The sequence below is a fragment of the Lepeophtheirus salmonis genome, chromosome 1 (genome assembly GCF_016086655.4).
Source record: "Lepeophtheirus salmonis chromosome 1, UVic_Lsal_1.4, whole genome shotgun sequence".
Taxonomy (NCBI): domain Eukaryota; kingdom Metazoa; phylum Arthropoda; class Copepoda; order Siphonostomatoida; family Caligidae; genus Lepeophtheirus; species Lepeophtheirus salmonis.
Genome location: NC_052131.2, coordinates 3652747 through 3672524, shown reverse-complemented (window position 1 = coordinate 3672524; position 19778 = coordinate 3652747). Strand labels below are relative to the sequence as shown.

The 19778-nt window shown below is 26.8% G+C and overlaps 1 protein-coding gene across 2 annotated transcripts in view; it reads left to right on the top strand.

The window, feature by feature from the left end:
* The window catches only part of Ca-alpha1T (Ca[2+]-channel protein alpha[[1]] subunit T), a 490322-nt gene that overhangs the window by 304550 nt on the left and 165994 nt on the right, over positions 1 to 19778 (top strand). The window lies entirely within an intron of this gene.

Here is a 19778-nt window from a genome sequence, read left to right as displayed (position 1 = left end):
AGTCTTGTTATATTTTTTCTCCGTTGGCAATGTAAATTTTTAATTTATCACATAAATACATCCTGAATATTTTTTTGGGGGATGGTATTTCAAAATATTTTGGGTTATTCACAATTTTACAATTAGGTATTGAGGTTTCAAAGAAATTTATAATGGTTGTTTATTTTTAATCTATCCCAATGATGACAGAGGGAAAAAATGTGAGTGAGAGATGTCTTATTTTATTCAAAACATACCTTGTAGAATTTATTTATCCTCTATCTTCTATAAACTTTAACATTATTTTCTCCTATTACTATTTTGGATTATGATTTCACAGGTATTTAATATATTGCTAAAAGGTATTCAAGTTGTATAATTATGCTTATTGTGTAACAACTATTATAGGCTAATAAAAATATATGCTGCTAAAATATTCATTTAATGTTTTTGTAAAACGAAAGAACTTGGATTAAGTTTGAAGGCAAATAAAGATGGGTTAATTTAACTCTCAATTTATAAATAGTAATATATATGAATGGAAGAAATCTCTTAAAGTTTCTGATTATATTATTGCAAAAATTAAAAAAAGTTGTATACCTTAGGATTAATGTAACTTAGGGACTTTAAAGATCCGACTACAAATGGGAATAAACTGATTCAGTTTCATTATTTATTTTAATGTACATATTATGTTTAATCATATCAATAAAAAAAAACTTGGAATATGGATGTAGCAGCATTTAAGTTTAATTTACATTATTTTTTATATGACTATTACACATGTGACCCTGTTGTAGGAATAATTATTTGAAACTATCCATTAAAAGAAAAAATATGAGGCTGCATTTATGGAGTTGTAAATCATAAGCATTTAGTTTTCTTTTTTGTAATTGGCATTCTCAACCGTGTCTTTTTTTTCTAAAACTGTTACGATTATTATTTAATTCCTGAGGAGAGAACAAATAAGTATAATGTGCATATGCTAACAAAAGAAAAAGAGTAACACTTTAATTAGTTAGGTAGTTTTGAGTGTAAGCCTTTAGAATAGAAGTGAAAATTGACAATGTAATTGTTCTTGGCGTGGGATTTGTGTCCCTCTCCCTATTGAATTTTTTTTTACACCTAAGCTGCTCTCCTATCAATAAAAATTTCAAATCGTCTGGATTCCCATGTTTTTTTTAACATATGTACAGAAAGTTTTTAGAATTTGAAACCTCCTTCCGTATGTATATTATTTTTTTTTTTTTATATTTACCTAAAACTCTCTTTTCATGATCACACTAAATAAAATTCATTTTAAAAATATTATTGAATTCCAGGTCAGCTTTCTAAATATTTATTTGTATTGAATGAAAATGTATTAAAAGAGATATTGTGAATATAAATCTCAAATGAAATTTTGGCAATGTCCTTAAAATAATGCCAAATACTAAAAATATTCAATAAAATTCAAATTATTACTAAATTAGGCCCTTTTGATAAAAAAAAATATTTCAAATCAATTAACCATATTTCACAACAGTTCATTTTGTAAAAAAAAAAAAAAATTAAATGTTACTCATTGTCAAATAAACTAATTTAAATTCCTATTTTAAACAAGCAATTCATTTGAGATAAAGTGAATTTATATTTTATAATTTGTTTATACTCACAGCAATGATCAACATATTTAATGATTCCAAATGTTTTTTCGCAAAATGTCTAAAAACTAATGAGTAATTAGTGCTACTACAGTGGTTTCCCATCATCATACTAATATAAGCTCTAGCTCTACCCCTTATAAAAAATATATATTAACTTAAAAATGTTACAAGACAATTGAATTTCAAGCTCAGAAAGTAAATTATTCTAATTATAATTCATAAAAGTATAATTGTACACGCTAGTCAATGATTAAAGTTGATAAAAGAAGTGAAAAAATGCTAAATCGTATTAAAAGTGTGACTTGGAATTGAATCCGTAATTTGTAGATTTGAATTAAGGTCAAAGTCAAATACTCGAGACTTGACCTGGACTCGAATATTCAAACTTTAAACTTAAATCAACTTGAACAATTTTTTATATTAAATTTATTAACAATTGTTTCAACTCTTTGGGCTAGATTTAAAATACATTTTATAGGGGAGAAAACTCATTTCAAGTCAGATTAAGTAGCAATATATATTAGTAATGAATGTGAATATGAATTTACTACTTAATAATTGATATTTAGTTCTTGTCTTTACTTTTTATTCTTAATAACTAATTCAGACTGGACTAAAAAAAGTCATAATACTCAAATCAATATATAGGTAAATAAATATAGACTTCAAATGAAAGACATACAATGCAATAACTTGGTAGGAAATACTTAGCCCTCGACTTGAAACTCAATACCAAATAATTTTGACTCAGGGTGCCCTTGTTATTCCCAGGTGAGGCTTTATTTTGATCATCAAATTACAATACTTGTCAATAGACAGAGGTGATTACTTAGACTCGAGACTTAACTTGGGGTTGATAGCCTAAGACTTGCAACTTGTCTGTAACTCGAAAGATATAACTAAGGAAAAGCTTTAACAAAGGATCCTATATTATAATTTTGATCTTGAAATGAACCCCAAAGACATTTGTTAGCTCAAACCAGACTCTATGAAAGTATTCAACTACAAAACTTCAGACTTTACTTGGACTTGTGGCATATGAAATTTTTGTCACCTCAAGCAATAGATTTTATGCTTTTGTAAGTGAAGTAATACTATTTTTTTCTATTATCTTATTTTTTGATGAGTAGTATGATTAGTTACAGTTAATAATAAATAAATAATAATTTTAAAAAAATTATTTAATTATTTATATACCATAATGGGTCCTATAACAAAAATTTCTGCAGACAAAGTCTAACACAAAAAAAAATCTTCCTTAGTAATAACTTCTCTCCTTTGGACATGAGTACACTTTGACTAAATTACTTTTAGGTGAAATATTCATACTTTTGAGTAACTATGAATTATAATAAGGAACAAGTTCTCCAACAAAAATAATTTTTTTTTAAGAGAAAAAATCAATTTTTCTGCAAATCTTAAGTTGCAGCTATTTGTTCCTTTTTTAATATTATAAACTATTGAAATAAAATGAGATATAATCTGTCCTAAATAATTAAATAGCTATGACATATAAACTAGAGGATATTGACTTAAATCCTTGCATCATTTCTATAGTTTTGTTCATTGTTGTTATTTGTCTTGAGAGTGGGACTCCACAAGAAATCTTGTTCTGATATTATTGTATTATTTAAACTGTTCTAAAAATATAACTATGATCAACAGCTCTAAATCCATTCAATTATAATTTAAATACGTGATTGAACAACGTTATGAAAATATATATTTATGTACATAGTTTGAGATTATCATATTTATTCTAGAAAATGTTGAAAAAAATAATTTGAAAAAAGATTATCAAATTTATTAGAACAGGAAATATATATAGAGAGAAAAAGAAAAAAATATGCTGAATTGATCAATTTTATTCAGGCCTATTAATCGATAAATATAAAAGAAAACAAATATAATGTTATTTTTTATTATTATGAAGACATAAAAATTAAAATCATGTATTCAGCCTAAATTTATGCAAGGCTTCGTCACTTGAAAGACGAAAGATTATACAATATTAAATTGTTCATAAAGGTTCAGATATTGGAGACTTAATTATGTATAATTTTTAGCATGAAATGTAGGAATTGACTATTTTTTTATAAATTGGATGTGGCTTTTCCTATATATACAAATATCTATGTAACCTTTTTTCTTTAAGAAATAAAAAATAATTCATAATAGAACTTCTATAAGACGTAAAAATATCAAGTTCCAAACAAATAAATTTTATAATGCGTCTCCTATTTCTTACTCCTATTAAAAGAATACATATATTTCAACAGAACCATTTTTTGTTATTTGTGTTTCGTAATGATACCAATATTTTTGAGCAGTTTCTAAAAACAACATTCGTATGAATATTTGGATACTTTTTGACTAAAAATGTCACATTTTGAATAATATGTCACTGTTTGAACTTTGCAAATTTACTATAACGAATTTTAAATTCGTCAAACTCTGATTCAATAAAAGTATATAATTGATTACATACAAAATGTAAAAATTAAACCCAGTTAAGGGTGGAGCTTTATAAATATATCATTGTATATTAAATAATAATTATTTTTTCCACTAAAATCAATATTTGGAATTTTTCTTTCTAAAAAGATTCTTTTTTTGTAATGAAGTTATGGAAATTTCAAAACACAAAAACTCAGTTTGAAAAAAAAAAAAAAAAATTTGGTTCATTATTTCCAAAAATTCCAAGAAACAAGATTCTCCAGAAATATAATCCCGCAGACGCCTTGGTTTTTAGATATTTTAATATTTTTATGTAATTGACATTTTTTTAAAACAGAATTGATTTATTCCTAATAAGGCATAAAGAAAACTCGTATAACATTTTTGTAAAATTATAATTGATGAATCTAAGATGTCATTTTTAAACCCAAATATCAATATCCCTCTTCCGAATCTTTTAATCAGCGCCCTACCCTTAATGGTAGGAGTTATGCCCATGAACACTTTAGTACAATGTAGGGTTATATCGATCCTGTTCTGTCCCTTCCATGTTCTAGGTCCTTTATAGTGTGTCCCAGAAAGTATTATTGGTAATATTTTCATTAATAATACTAAAACATCTCATTTTATCAATTGAATTGCTGAATTAGTGAAACTTTAAGTATCGATAACAATTACCTCACTGATGGATGAGATAGCTACGATGACATGATTTAGCAACAATTGGCTCTTGCGTCTGATTTGACCATCTCTTTAAAATTTAGGACAGGACGTCAAAATAAAACCCTAGTATAATGTGACTAAGTATTTTAAACGTTGTAAAAAATATCATTTATCGCAATTCCTAGAGAAAGAAATATACTTTCCGTATATGGATTTTACCAAAAGATTCCTAGGTTAGATGGAGTAATTGTAATACTTTAATGTTTACTTATACTTAATCTGAGCAACTCCATCTAATCAATTAATGGAACATTAAAAAAATATTATTATTTGTAACATTATTTCTATAATAGTCTCTCACTAAAAAAATCTAAAATTTCCTCCACTATTACGTACTCTTTAAAAGACCCTTATGTACCAATGTTTAATCATTCCATACATTTTAACTACATTTTGTAAAGTAAACCATTGGATTTGAATAAAACAAGTGTATTACTGAGCTGATAAAATGATTCAAGTTGTTATTATAATATCGTAATAAAAATATACTTACATTTTATATTCTCCAGTAACTAAGAATCAAATAGTTCATCATTACGAAATCTGTATTTCAAAATAAGTTAATCAAAAAAATTATTTATGGAAGAAATAGAGATTTTACTTGAAATGTTTTAGAATTTTTGAAAAATATTTCAAAATTTGGTCAGCTAAATGATCAAAAACTTTGTGTAATAAATAATTTGTTAATCATCTCCTTTTTTCAATACTTACAAATATATATATATTTGTAGTTATGGTCAATTAAACCTGTTATTATTTTTATTCCCTTAAGGTTTCCCCTAGAAAATATTTTTTATATTTCCCATTACTGTATATTTGATAAAGATGTTGCGAGCTTAATTCTTACATATATCCCTATATACTTAAGGTCCAACAAATATTATTTAATATGCATGTTTTATACATGGATCTAAAGTAATATCATTAGGACTTAACTCCCGAAAAAGTATAAAAAATAAGGAAATTTGGATAGATATAAGTAGGTGTTACTATTTGTAAAGTAATAAAACCGATTGGCTTTCTGAAATTGTCCAATAGTAAATTTAAAATTAGCTAAATTTGAGAGAGCTGATTGACAAAATTTACAATTAAATTTTGAAGATTGAAGTATGCAATAACAAAACGTTTTGTTATTGCTTTGCATGTGGTTACTATAATTTTTCACTGGGAGTTTGTCCTAATATGACTTAAAATGGTATCAGAAACTTTCCTTGCTGATTCTCAAAACTTATTTGCCTTTCCTCTTGACCATATCTTAAAATGGAAAATTTAGGGTGCCCCAACTGGGGAAGATAATGTTCGACTGGTTTTGTTTAAACCCCATATAAATTCATTTTGACTCAGGGATTGTACATTCAAAGTAAAATGAGCAGGCTCTTTATTCTATTAGATAGAAATATCTTGATTTGCAAAGGCTTAACGGACTCATGACAGTACATTTACCTTTAAAAACTACTAATGCACCATTGCTTCATGGAATCCAATGTTTGTAGAACACAGAGTCAAATATGACTTCATTTTTTAATCTTAAAGCTAAATGTTGATTCTTTCGTCCCTTTGAGAGGAAAAAAGATTAAAAGAAGATTTCTTACATTGAAACAATAAATATTTTTAAATTTATCAACTAAAGTATCAATTTTTATACTAGTGGGGTTATTCGTCATTTAAAAAGTCTACCTGTAATTGAAATATTTAAAAAAAAAATGGTTTTAAAAATCTTATGTTTATTTTCAAAGGTGATTTTCCGTATTCGTACAAATTTCTAATAAATAAAAAATTACATTATTTCTCTGCCTACAATATTTTTTTATTATTTCTTATATGATGAACGATGAAAATAGAGCTTATTTAGGTATATCCATATGCATTTAAAATAATCATATATAAATTTAATTGAATAATGAAATACAGTATAATTCAATAATGATTTAGTAGGTATTTATTATAGAATTTTTACAATTCAGCCTAATATCAATAGTTTTCCGTCAAAGACATATTGTATACATACATATTTATACACATTTTTGGAAATAAATTATAAATAAACCCCTAAAATATATTTGTTGCCATTTCCTAATTTTATATTCTTATATAATATATATATATATTACCGGTTTTAGCCCTGTATTATATGTATTTTTCTTGTTCCTAAAAACTGCAACAGGCAAGAACTCCCGTTTCATATTGTAATTATACTTTTATTACACAAAATCTTGATCAAAAAGTACCAAACAAATTACAAAATAACTTCTAATAATTACTCCTAAATTTACGATAAAAATCCAGGAAAAACTAGATATATAACACTGAAGATCAATCAAGAATATATATTGAAGAATGAACAAAAAATGCATGTAAATAAGATTTCCATATACAGTAGGAAGGTAACAAAGATTTAATATCTTTAAGATGAAATGAATCGATATAATCATAATCCATATACATACAACGTATATATTCTTTGATTTTTTTTTTTTTTTTTGACATGATCCCTTAACAAATGAATTTTTTTTTCAATTTGATTATTTTTTTTAGAAATTGTCAATCGTATATTACGAACACTCAGGGAATATGTACATAAAATGTTTGCATTTGACACAAATAATATAATTACTTTATTCTTGTTTGTATTTCACAAATTCAACACCACCTTAACTAGTGTGTCTACCTACAATGTAGCCGCTCGGTATTTTTGAACTCTGACCTTCTTGATGGTCTATACACCTTTTAATCTATGTATAAAAGTTCCCAACAAAATACGCTGAAACTTTGAATATATTTTGAAACCATCAAATATAATATTCATATATATTATATATGATTGCATATGCCTTTTTCAAGATAGCAGACTATAAAAATGTGGTCAGAAGATATTAAGTAGGTGAAAGTGTGCTAATAATTTATTACTTAACAGTGTATTTATAAATAATTGAAGAATCTTTTGCCTGAATTCTGAATTGTGCTTAAAATATACTTAGTTTAAAAATGGACAAGAACTACAAAATTACGTTTTCTCCAATCTATTAATTGTTATATAACATGACGTCATGATTTTTATAGTCTACTATCTTGAAAAAGGCATATCCAATCACATTTTAAAACAATAAAATCCTTTGTTCCTTGATAAAATAGTAGTTTTTGTTTCCCTTAGATAAATTTTCTTAATCTTTTGATAGTTTGTCAATACTTATTTCCTTAATAAGTATCAAAAATTATTTGCAAAATTTCCGTCCCTTAGAAAATGACAGCAAGGTTCTGCATTGCAATAAAAATAATAAACTTTCATGATTTCTAGAATTACATGCATTTTAAGAGTACAAATTATAATACCACAAGGTGATTACCAAAAAACTAAGACTAAATAGGAGTCATTTTGTTATACTTCTTCAAATTATTTGAAATATTTCTTTTAAATATCTTTATAAAGCTATTTTTGGTGTAATTCTAACTGTTTTTTTGTGCGGCAAATATAATTTTAACATTCTATTTTTAAATATATATAAAAATTTTATTTAATCGTTTGACAAATATTTAAAAAGGATTCCGTATTTTTTTTCTTTCAGGTAATCTACGTAAGATAACCAATATATCTACATGATAAGTATTTATAATTTCATCTATGTTTGCTTGATATAAACAATTAGTATACACAACATACGGTATAGAAGAATGAATCTTGAGTACAAATTATATATATACTTCCAATATATCTTTTCTTTTTCTTATTTCTAATACAATTAAATATTAATTATCAAAGTAAATTGAAAAAAAAATCTATTTCTATTCGACGACAAAATATAAATAAAAACTTTTTGACTCAACAATCCGTATATATAAAACAAAAGAGGCAGAGAAAAAGGATCAAGAGAATAAAACTTTAAAATTGATAAATATACATAAATAGACTTGGTTAGATATACTTAAAGAACGTAGTCCATTACGGAATTAATACTTATGTTTATATAAGTATATTATATCGAGGTAGGTATGTGTCAGACCCCATGGGTGGTGGTTATTTATGTATTTATGTGGAACTAATGAGCCTTTTAAATTACCACAAGAAGCAGGAAGAAAATCTTAAAATTTGTAAGGAGTATATAATACAGGATGTTCCAGATAAATTGGGAAAATATTTAAGGGCTTATAAGGAACGAAGAAGATGGGGTTTACTATTTAATTTACCATAATTTATTATTTGGAAGCTACATTCAATGAAATTCAATTATTTATAATAAGATCCATCTCTCTTGATAACCTCAGCTGCACAGCAACGAAGCACTGGCAGACACGGATGACTACGTGAGAATCTAGCTTTGCTATTGTATTGGTTTGGTACTTTTAATTTACTTTCCATGGATAGATGAAGTAGCTCAAGGTAGATATTACACCTTCCAATAAGACAGCGATCCGTCCCAAAAGTGAAAAGAGGTGTAAGATGTTTTGCCCACAAAATTTCCACACTTTTGGAGCTCGAATTTTTGGCTTGCAAACAGCCTAGACCGTAAACATTGCAATTTCTATCTTTGAGGGACGGTCAAGTACGAAGACTGTGGCAAGTATAATTGATCTATGGAAGCCCTGAAGAAGTGCTTTACCCGTACAATGGTAAAGCTGGATCTGCACAAGATTGCCCAGGCCTGCAAAGCTTGCCTGGGGTCGTGCAGCTAGAGTTATCAAGAGAGACAGATCTCATTCTGAATTATTGAATTTTATGAAAAGAAACTTTCAAATTAGTAGAAAATATGGTTCCACGCCGTTTTGTTAAATAAAATCTTTAAACTTTAAACATTCGTAATGAATAACGAATAACATATATAGTCCAAATTTATAAACCAAATGCCAAAACAAGGACAGCATGATCCAAATATATTTGAATTTATTATAATTATTGATACACATAGACGTGTACACGCACAATAGATGTGGTAGCTCATCTTATTTGCAACCATCTGCATGTTAAATGGGGATGTCTGTGTGTTCAGAATTCACAGCCAACCCAATCAATAGATTTTCCTGTTTTTTTTGTGTGTAGAATTTTAAGGCTCCAGAGGTGGTTCCGTTAAAATTTTTAGAATTCTAAGAATTATTCTCACTTATTCTTGGTATGTATCTAAGCAAACTTTTCTTAAATGAGATTATAAGGTTTAGACAAGAAAAAAAATAAGACAAAGGATATTTGCCCATAACATGGAAGTTAAGCAAACGATAGTTCAACAGTAGACAATTTTGATATTCAATAGGTTCATTTCAATAAAATGTAATTATATAAAGAATCAGTTAAAGTAATCATTAAAAAAATATGTCATCACGAAACACATTATTAAAACCCTGCGATTTAGTAAAAAATAGAGTTAATAATAAAAAAGAAATGCAGTTTTTTTTGTAATTTTAATTTATTACTGGCCTGGGCAATGCCGGCCTACCTATTTTAGTTTATTATCAAAGTTAATCCTCCAAACCTATAAACAATGCTGTGATTGTAATAAAAAAACTAGCAAATAAGATTTCAAATTGAAACTGTCTCACCCTTAAATCAGTTGAACTACATTAATTTTTAAGATAGATAACTTTACCATTTTATTTAAGTATTTATCCCCTTCTATGTTACTCAAAAAATAATTTTAGACTCTTCCTGTAATCATTATCAAAAAATTAAGAAAAAATAAACAATTACTCTATTTGTGTGTGGTTATGTATCTTTGCATATTTTTTTTACAAGGATATTTTAAGTTTTAGAGAAGAAATAATATTCATTTGAAGTGTTGTTTCTTTTTGCTTTCAAAGATTTGATCAAAATTATCTCATGTAGGAGAAATTGGATATATTATAATACACAGTACAGAAGGAACGGTTGCAACATGTGTTATAATTTCCTTCATATTATTTATTTTAAATTATTACCAGAGAAGGTTTGCCCGACGTTCTCTGGGAGAATAAGAAATTAAAATTAATCTAGTATTTTTCTATTTCTATAAAACAAATCTTTTCGTACTTTTTTAAAGGAAAAATACTTAGAGGAAACCAAATATTCAAGTTGAACTGATGTCGTTTGCTCAACTTTTATTTTATAATGGTCAAAAATCCTTTGTTGTATTCTCTTTTCTTCTTTTCCTTGTCTAAACCTTGTAATCTCCTTAAAAAAGTGTGCAAAGATACATACCAATATGCAACTAGAATAATTCTTAGAACTTTTTGGTCTGTATTTTGTTTTATATGAAATAGTCGTATGTTTCTTAAAAATTCGTTTTTAGAAAAATGCTGTTTTAAGGCCACCCTGGCTTTGAAGGCCAAAACAAAATGTTATCATTATGATTCCTTGACCCTTTAAAATATATTTGTTCATTTAATACATTGATAGTGCAATCCAATAAATGGGTTGCTCTTATTTGGATTTAATTGTATGTATATGAACAATGAGCTTTAAAAAAAAAACATTTTCGCATCGTACAGTTCTTTCTTCTAAGAATGAACTTAATTTATTTCATGGGATGAAAACTTTTTTGTCTAGTTATTTAAATAACTGACATATAATTAAAAGGACTGATAAAAAGTGGTGTATGTGCTATTTTTTATAAAATATATTTGTAGCGCCATACAATATACAGTTCATCAAGTAATTAATTTATGGTTAACCAATGCTACAACTTTTATTATTGAACTTGATAATGAGCCCATTGGCTTTTTTTCAATGCAGGTTCAAAGGATTATTTGTGATTTATTGAAAGGACGATTCCAAAAAAAATCCCGATGCCAATTCGGATTTATTAATATCTAAATAATAGTTCAAAATACCATTTTGCTATCAAGGGTGTCTACAGAATTATATTTTAGGGAAGGAGAGAGGGGGGGGCTTGTTTTAGGGAAATTTTTCGATTTTTCTTTTTTTTTAATATTTCAAAAGTTAAGTTTTTTTTTTAATTTCAAATAAATATGTAATTTTCTAGTAAAAGGCAAACATTTTTTTATTTTTTTTTTGGAGTGGGAGGCTATTTTTTTATATATAACTTAGAAAAGTAATAAATAGTTAAATAACAGCAAAAAATTGGTATTTATTGTAATGAATAGTTAAATAACAGAACTAAATAATAATAAACAAGAATTGCAAATTAAACATTATTTTTCCAATTTCTGATTCCGACTCCAGACAAAATTGTTTCTCAGATTCCTCATTCCCATTCCGATTAATCGTTCCATTACAACAAATATATGTATATATATAGGTATATATCTAATTTGTCAATTAATGTATGGAAAAAAATATTTTTCACATCAAAACGTAGCAAAAACTTATATGCAATGCCGAACGACTTCCAATAATTCGTAAAAATGTACTACGAAAATTAAATATTATATAAGCATCATGTTCTTTCAAACAACTAATTATTTAAATGATTAAAAGTTGGCTTAATTTCAATAAATTTTAGCCGTTTGATGGATTTTAAAAACTGCAACAAGGGGTACATCAAACAGGAAAAGGATAAAGTGATAGAATGGCTCCTTGTCACTAAAAGTACTTTAAAAAATAAAACTAATATTCTGTATGTTATTAACATATACTTTTTTTAAATGTATGCTAACGAATAAATTTGACAATTTTTACATTGCTACAATCCATATTGTTTGTTATTTATTGTCAATAATAAGTAATTTATAGCATAAAACAAAGGAACTACATGGATAAGGATTGCTTGCATGTTCACTCACTTCAGAAAAACTTGTAGCCAAAACCAACATATTATTCAGCTTGAAGTAATGATATTGAGATGCATTTTTTGTGTAAAGTTTAAAAGAATATGAAACTTTTAGTATCAATTTTTATACATATTTCATATCACATTTAATTTAGCTCTAATATCATATTGTGAATTTCGATGAGAAAAGGTGATAAATCCCTAGAGCAATTAGACATAACTAATATTTGAAGATTATAGTATTTATCCGTAGCATTTAAAAAAAGTTAGTTTAACTGTAGTTATCAAGACTACAATTCAGCTTTTTGTACCGAATTCTATTATTTTTTTTTTTTTTTGTGACTGGCCTTGAATGGTAGGTATATATTTATAGAGAATTGATTAGACATTTACCCTTATTAGTCAGATTATAATTAAAATCTCTATTATTGTTAGGAAAATATATCGAAAGCAATAAACTCTATTTTTGTATTTTACATTGAATTCTAGTATGGCTATTATTTGACATATAATGAGTAGAAACTGTACATTTTTGTTTGATTTATGTATTCGTTTCATTGCAAGATCTACACTAGTATGTATAAACAAAAAAATGACTTAAATCGTTTATACATTTCAAAATAAAACTTGAGTTTTTTTCAGATATAAAACTTTATTTTTTGACGTTTTTAAGAAAATACTAGATTGTTATATTATTGCAAATTGTATAATTATTAATTTGTAGGTACCATAATAAATTATTTAATCAATAATACAAAATCAGACATTTTAAATGCAGAAACTTTGTGTTCCATTAACATATGTACACTTACTCTTTCAATAACTTTAGAAGGTTGAGTTATCAAAATTAAATTGAGAAAACAAAAACTTGAGCTCTTTACCTTATGTACAAAATGACAATTCAACATGATTGAAAAATTTCCGATTCTGTAATCCAAGCAATTGTGTCTCACCAGGACCACCGTATACGTCGTCAGCAAGTCCGAAACAATGAACAAAAGAAGGGATTTGTCAAAAAGGCAAACTGCATCCGGACAAATTATAGAAACAGGCTGGGCCGATCCCCTCAATTCCATGAGGCCCATGCAAGAGATCTTGGGGGTTCACACCAGATTGTCCCAAGAGCTATCAAAAAAATGGGTTGAAGTACCCTTGTGAGAATGGAGAGACCACTTTTGACATCTGCAATAAAATAAACCAATTTCTTCCGATACAAGACTCTTTTGAGTTATTTTGAACTCTTTTTCACACTTTTGGCCCCCTAACGCCCTGATGCCAACGCCCTCGAACACACTTTCAGTGGAGATGTTGAAGGGAAAGCCTAAGGGTCTGTGATCTAAGAAATTTCAAGTGTCATTTACAGCTTTTCTAAAATAGGAATTCAAATATTATTTTTAGAGGCTTAAAAATATTTTCTTTTTTAATTGTCATCCAAGCTTGGCTTATGATGATGGCTCACATAAGAACTGTATAACATACGTCAAACTAATTATACATATATTCGTGATTAAAGTGTCAATTATTATGCAAACATATATCATACATATTATTAGCATTATTTTTCAAAGCTTCTGAACTATTTATGAAACTTGTGTTACAACCAACAACAATATGTATCCACATGGACCTACATTTCAGATAGTAAAAATAAATAATCCATCATAGATAGAGTGCTTCAAAACCATCAATTTACTAATTTAGTTTGTACTTCTATGAAATTTAACAATGCCCAAAAGATAGTATTATTTTAATATGCGTCTACCATCACTCACTCAAAAGTTTCATCATCTTTCCTTTGGGGACTTATTTTCTTATAAAAAAGGAAAAAAAGAAAGAACCTTTGATATAGAAGAAAGAAAAACGTTATCTTCTTCAGGAATAAACGTATAAATTAATATTATTCTTTCCTATTCTTCATTATTATAAATCCCGTATGTGAGGTATGGACGGCTATGTAATCTAATCATTTATCTAGTCATTTCTTCCCCTCATTTTCATTCTACAATATGGAAGAAGAAGAAGAAGTAAAAAATCAAAGTATTTAACATGTTGAATATATGGAAATGATATTCCTTTTTTCAGAGGTTCCAACCAAAAATATATCTTCATGATATGTGTGTAATACTAATAAGATTATATTTTTTAACTTTTATTCGTCTTGTATTAATGAGCTGAGATAATCATAACTACCTTACATAGTCATTATAATTTACATAAGGAAAAAAAATAGTCAGACAGTTGAAATAGATCCTTTTTCTCAAGCATTAAAACAAATTGGAGCCCCAAAATGTACTTTACAGTTGTATAAAACAATCCAGATTATTGAAGCCAAAAGTGCACAAAATTAATTATTTGTCTTTGGATAAAACCGGTGTTTGTTTGTTTTTTGCAATAATGGAGTTAGTTTTCACTTTTTTCCCCATAAACTATACCATTTGAAGTTTCTTTTTGCTACCAAAAATTAGATAAAAACTATCTCATTGAGTAGAAATTGGAGATATTCTTATCATAGTACTAAAAGAACTGTTGCTAAAGTTTTGTAATTTCCTTTGTATTGTTTATTTGTATTCATTACTAGAGTAGGTTTGCCAAACATTGCCAGGGACATTTAGACATTAAAATTAATCAATTTCAATTGTTTAATTTATTACTCAAATTCGACTTTTTTAACTTTTGCAACAGTCTCCGGCTAAACAAACAATTGTAACATTTTACTAGTTGAACTCCAATGCAATTTGTGGGAAAACTAATAATGATTTGAATAATCATTAAATATTTGAGCTGTATCAGCCCCTTCAAAATGTCCAAAATTTTAAAGCACCCTTTATAATTTATTTCACTAATATGAAAGTAAAATACATGAGTTTAGCAATTAAATTATGCAGTTCAGTAAAACTTTAAGTATCTTTTATTCACGAGAAAAATTTGTCATTATTCTTAACTTATCCCGAATCAATGTATTTATTATTTTCATGAATATTGAACCTTTGATGGGGTAAAAATAGACTGATAATGACGCCGTTGACTGTAATCTATGATGACGTTAATTAATAAAATGATCTGTGAGACGGCTTTTTAGTCCAATTCGGACACGTTCATAAAATTTAGGGTCGGATCAGACAAAATTTCAAAGCTTTGAACCACTCTATCCCTACTGAATGGATTGAAATAGGTGCAGATAGTGATGTAAAAAATATGACTTACTGGAATATTAAAAAAAAAAAACCAAAAATGACATTTTAATTTAAGAAATGTTTGGTAGGATAGCAACTTAGCCTTCATTACGTATTATTAAGTTATTACATGGAACCATTAGATGGGAAGCATGTAAAATATATACAAATCCCACTCCAATTTCTATCATCAATTCTACTCCAATTTATAACTCCCAAACAAATAATCCCTGCTCTCTCTTCAAAATTAAATAATAAGGATTACAGCATTACAAAATAAAAATATAAAAAAAAACACTGTTGAATAGACCGGTCTAGTTGTAACGTTTTTGTGGGAAATATTGAGCTTTCATAGGCTTAAAATATGCATTTAGGTAAAAACCGATGACTAATAAATTTTGAAAAAGTTTTTGAGGTCACTCAATAAAGTTTTGAAAATTGACATTTTTCTCGAAAATTTGAAATTTTTTTATTGATATCTTCTAACCAAAAACTAGATGCTACAAAGAGTATTTTATAACTTTTTTTTTCTTTACATAGGTAGGATATCTTTTAAAATATTAATATTTATAAGTATTTAATTAATTTCTTTGATTTTAAACGGAGTAGAAGCGAAGATTATTTTTTTAACATATTTATTAGAGAGCGCATTATCTATCTTTATATTTTTAATCAAACAGTAATATTGTCGAATTTGCATGTTAAAAACAGACAATATTATCAGATGACCTTTGATCTTGTATAAACTTTTATTCATACCTCCCTTGTTACAGTAAGTCATAGAATTTCATTAAAAAATTCAAAAATTTATTTTTTTTCTTTAATAATCTTTTTTTTTTCCTTTTTTTTTTTGAAAAATGAAACAAAGGTTAACAAAATTAAATATTGAAGGAATTTTTAAAACTCTGTCCTACTTAATTTACTCTTTTTTTAAATCGGGAAATCTCTTTTGAAGGTCCTAGATTATTTGTAATAAATACTGTTTCTGCTCTTCATCATTAGTAATTAAGGAGTTGAATTATTTTATGAGAGCAACTCCCGGTTGAGCCGAATCATTAACATATGTGAACTTGTTAATGATTGAACACACTGCTTGAGACATCTCTTGAAATCCAAGTTTTAGTTAAATAAATGCACAAGATATATTTTGGTCGTTTAAATAACAATAGTACCAGGATTTTTTTTTCTTGTAGCTTTTGAAATTATTGGAAGAATATTTTCAAAAAATTTCAAGCTTAACAGAAATTAAAGATATTGGCAAGGAGAAAATATAAATTCAAGAGCTCTGAATCAAGCTTTGATATATATTTTCATAATATAAGTAAAAATATTGCCAATTCCTCTTATTTCATTAGCAATGAATTTGAATTGCTCTAGAAACATAAGAATCTTGAATGCTTTACTCATCCAATGAGCTTGGTAACAAGTTCCAACAGCTCTTTTTAATAATTTATTTTATGAAGACATTTAACTTTTACTTTAACAAAGTCAATTTTTTTTCCTTCATATGACAAATGACTTCTTAATCATTGGTCATGGACAACTTAAAGTCTGTTTATCGATTTTTTCCCAACTTTTTTTGAAAACTTATAAAAAATTGAATATCAACTCCAAATGAGGGACCCGTACAAATTGAAAAACACTGGCTTCAAGTATATGATTGTAGAAAGTTATTTCCAATTTTGACTGAAGCAATATACTTACACCATTGATCTGGCCAGTGTTGCTAGACATAGAGTGCTCTCGCCAAATGTTTGATACACAATCCGGGTAAGTTACTTGTGTAAAAAACGTTATAAAATACATTGAATCATAATTGCTTGTGGTTGAAAGTTATCCAAAAAAGAATTCGGGGAAAAAAATATCAATTTTCAAAAGTTTTTTGAATTGTTCAAAATTTGTCAGTCATCTTTTGTTAGCTAAATTCATATTTTTACCCTGCGAAAGCTCAACATTTAAAAGAAAAAAAAATTAAATGAGCCATCAACTGTTTAGGCTCCAGTACGAAAATTTTGCGCTGGCTTTAGGCAATATTTTTACAAATCTAATATCTTTGACATATGTCGTAAAATTTATTGAAACTTTTGCATGCCTAACTAAGTCAAACGAATCTCCCGAAATTGGTTTAAGACTCACGCATTTACATCCAAAGTTACGCTTTCCATCATGATATTAACAATGACAAATTTAGTTATTTAATATTTTACCAAAACATAATAATTTTTTTTTGTTTGTATTTATTATTTTTCATGTATCAGAACTTATTATTCTGAGAGCCCAATTGAATCACGTCGTTATAATTATCGTTATTAAAAATATCACTCCAAGTTCATTTTTAAAACTGGAGAGCCCTGAAATAATCTACATTAATTAAATAGGCTATCTAACTGCAAAATTGTATTTTAATTTCAAATATGGATTTATCTTTTGAGCTTCATCTTTTAATTGTAAGAAAACGCAACTTAAAGGTAAAAAAAAATCATTCTTAAAGAATTGACGTTTCAATTTTTCATTTGTTTATAGGAAAAGGAATTAATTTAATAATTTTTATATTTAAAGTACATCGTTTTGTGATATTTTTTCTTAAAAATGGAAAATTGACGTTTGACAAAAAAAAAAAAAAAAAAAAAAAGTGAAAAATATTGGAAAATTATTCTGAAAAGGACAAATATTTTGGCTAAAAATCAAATTTTCATGCAATCTCCCGACAAATTACTATAAACTTTACTTAGCTGCAAAGCCAATATTTCATCGACTTCTTGCATTTTTTTTTACATGAAAAAATAAACGAAAGTGCAACTTTCACCCATAACCCTTTAGATTTTGAATAAATTTAGAAAACGTTTTGTTGTTTTTTGAGACGCCAATCACTTTTTGATTTGTAACTCATTCTTTTATCTATTCTCCTTTCAAAAAATATTTTTTTGTGTTTCTGGTATTTTTAAAATAAAAAAATACCATACACGTCTTAACCTGACCAAGTGCAGAAGAGGAATCCATGCAAAGTTTCATCCTCTTATGCCTAACGGGGTTGGCATCGAAAAGGACATACATTAACTCGATTATAAATATATATACATATTATGTTACTCATTGAAGACCACAATAACAGAAATTTTGGATTACAAAAATTGGTTTCATGTTTTTTGAGATTTAAGAAATCCCGAACACACAATTTCAATCAAATGGCAAAAATATATTGACTTGTGTTCTTCATATTTCCTTTAATTATTGACTGATTATTAAAAAAAATGTATAATAAAGTAAAAGGTTGAACTGAAATTAAATATTTGTCATTTTGTAAAAAAAAATAATAGTTCGACAAGAACTTCAACAAATAAAATGCCCATACAATTCAATTTTTTATTTACATCACTTCTATTTAAAAATTCACTGTAATTTCATTTTGAAAAAGAATAACTGACATATCTAGATCCTATGTTTTTTTAACTCTATTGATGAGGGAGATGGTTTTTCTTATGGATTGTATAAAATCTCTCTCATCTTTTACCTTTTGTTTCCTGAATTATTATAACCCATATTTTTTTTCTTTTGTTTAAAAAAATGGGAAATAATGAGACGAAGAAGGAAAATGTAAAATCATAAAAGATGATTTTTCCCTTTCTGTCTAAATAATCACATTGAATAATGAAAAATATCTTCTTTACACCTTTCTACATTATCTTTTTTTACATTCATAAACAACTTTGGATATTAAAGTAGAGAATGTGCCAAAATAAGTCAATTACATTTGTGTATTTAATTTAGAATAAAAAAGTAATTATGGTAAAAAAATTTTGTGCTGGGGTTTTGAAAATCCACAGAAAAAAATTCATATTAGGCTTTAAGAGTAAATAACGAAAAGCTAGTGCCGAAAGAATGATAATATTGTTTAGTTTTATTTAAACGGCTTTGTTTGAGTAAGAAGATGCTCAATCGTCTTTATTGTATTTCCCTTATTAAATGCTTTGTAGGTTGAATATTTATTTAAATTCCTTCAAATTTATTAATTATAATATCTGTGAACACTTTAACTTTGACATAAATGCTAATTTTCATTTACATTTCATCCATGAAATGCTTCTCAACGACATTAAGGACCTAAAATT